The sequence below is a fragment of the Manis pentadactyla genome, chromosome 7 (assembly GCF_030020395.1).
Source record: "Manis pentadactyla isolate mManPen7 chromosome 7, mManPen7.hap1, whole genome shotgun sequence".
Taxonomy (NCBI): domain Eukaryota; kingdom Metazoa; phylum Chordata; class Mammalia; order Pholidota; family Manidae; genus Manis; species Manis pentadactyla.
This window is the reverse complement of record NC_080025.1, coordinates 138,370,916-138,373,336: the sequence shown is the minus strand read 5'-3', so window position 1 is coordinate 138,373,336 and position 2,421 is coordinate 138,370,916. Positions and strand designations below refer to the sequence as shown.

The 2,421-nt window shown below is 49.0% G+C and overlaps 1 pseudogene; it reads right to left on the bottom strand.

The window, feature by feature from the left end:
* Nucleotides 1–222: 222 nt before the first annotated feature.
* LOC118932612 (taste receptor type 2 member 143-like) lies at nt 223–2,198 on the bottom strand (annotated as a pseudogene).
* Nucleotides 2,199–2,421: the final 223 nt, after the last annotated feature.

Genomic DNA, 2,421 nt, shown 5'->3' with positions numbered 1-2,421 from the left:
GTAATTTTTCCCTATCAATACAGAGGGTGAGAGATGCTTGTGAGCAAATGAGGTCGCCATCGTAGACCAGGTGGTTTGGGAGCCAGACTAGGGATTAGGGTTAGTGGCGGGGAATAGAAGGAGAGAAGGGTAGAGAAGGAATGAATGGGGCATGAAAGGAGCCAAAAGGAAGGGGGACATGAAAAGAGAGGACTGTGCCCAAACTTTGTGAATGCTTGCCACTCATGGCCATTGACAGTGGTGCTGACAACTTGAGACAAATTGTCCTTTTCCCAGGGCTTCCCGAGGCCTTATCTTCAGGGCCTTTCTCAGCTTGGGACTGATCAGCACCAGGATGCTGGAAGGCAGACAGATGCCTGCACAGCTCACCACTTCCCAGGCCCCAGTGCCTGTGGCTCTGGGAGGTTGTGATTTCATAACAATAAGCAGGGACAGGAAATATGAAGTGTAGAAGACAGGGAAGAAGACACATAACTTCAGGGCTATGATGTGAGCCTGGGTGCTGGGATCACATGGGCTGGGTCTATGGTCCCTCATCTGCCACAAGTGTCAGTGCAGTGAGAACATGAGCAAGAGGACGGATTCCAGGAAAAGGAGGAATGGAAAACAGCCTAAGTATTATATGATGTAGAAAAAGTTGCCAGCAGAGGGTCTGCATTCCATCAGCCCAGGGTGCTGTTTCCATGGGAACCCTGGGAGGTAGTCATGTGCACAAGAGTCACATTCTCAGCAGCTGATGAGTGTCAGGCCAGACGTGATCAGGGAGCCCAGGAGCACCCTTAGCACTGACTGAGGAATCCTCCACTTCAGCCAGAAGACGGGGTGAGAGAAGAATGAGATCTACAGTAGAAGACAGGAAGCCACAAAGAAAAGAGTGTTGATAATGCCCCAGATAATGTTGAAATAATAAACTCTGGAACAAAATTCAAAGAAAGCCAGGAGGTTATTCAGGATGGCTGTGGAGGCAGCCGTGGAGGCAGAACCAGGAGCAGCCAGGCAGAACACAGTCATGTTGCCTGCAGGGAGGGTCTGGCATGGTGCCCACTCTCTGCCCAGCACAGTAACCATGAAGCCATTCTGCAACATAGCAGTCAATGACTCCAGAAAAAAGGTGACAGAGAAGATCAACTCAAATGGAGAGCAACTTCTCCAGGGAGGTTCTGTGGGACTCAGCTTCTAACCTGGAGGGTTGGGGCACAGACACAAGGAAAAACAGCCTGTCTGGCCGAGACACTGTTGAGACCAGACATCCAGAAAGCTCTCTCCCTGGGTTCATGCAGAAGCCTGTCTGCCAGCAAATACCCAGTCTCTTAGGATTTGAAAAGAGGATCCCTGTGACCTCACTTGGCATGCAAATCTCTGGCTCAATGACACCCTATCTCTATTTCAATAACCTGCACTTGCCTGTTCTTTATCAGAGCCAGATGCAAGGATGCAGAGCCAGACAAAGAGCCAGATGCACAAACAGAGGCTCCAGGAGTGATTTAAAAATCCAATATTTTCATTTTTCTTCTTAATCATACTCTTTTCTTTCCTCATTTTCCATAAAAGATGTGCTTATTCTTGTTTCCCTCCCCTGGTCACAAACCTCCACTGACCCTGCACGTGCTGGGTTAATATCTTCTTCAGTAACCTATATGAGCTATATTAAGGCCAGCCTCCTGAATGGGTGTGGCAGGAAGTCATCCAAACGCACAAGCCTTGGAAGCACTAAGAACAGACTCCCTTTTCTCCTCCACTGATGGATCATGCTGCCTAAAATGTGAAGTTCTAAAAGTTCACTGGCAGTCTCCATACTGGAGCTCAAGGAGTCTCTAATTAAAAATGTGAATTTCTCTGATGTGTAAACGTCACATTTATTAGTCAGTGATGCCGTAGCATCAATGTGCCTAGCAAACCAAAATCAATCCTTCCCTGAGAAGGGTCTGAGGAAAAGAGAGAGAAGAGATATAATGAGACGGGACAGACGGAGAAGGGCGCCTGGGAGATCTAACCCAGGAGGCAGCAGCCAGGGCAGCGCAAGTCGGCAGGATGACAAGAGGAGCTCAGAACTAAGTTCAGCACATGCCCACAGGGAGGGCCTGCCATGTGCAGGATGAGCCACGTCCGGAGAACTACCGCCAACCTGTTGGAACACCTTGCCATTGTCAAAGTCATTTCATACATGCTACACTTTCCCTTCATTACCAGCCGCACATGGTGACACTTCATCCCACCAGCCATCCCAGTCTCAGGGAGCCAAGATGAAAGATCCAAATAAAGTGAGTTTTAAAAGGCAAGAATGTCTAGGAACATGAAAAAGAGAAAAGCAAAAGGCAAAGAGGGAAGAGAGAGAGGAAGGCAGAAGGAAGCCAAGGTGCAGGCGGAGAGGCAGGGAAGGGAGGCCCCTCTTCTCAGGTCAAAGATCCTGAGGCACAGTCC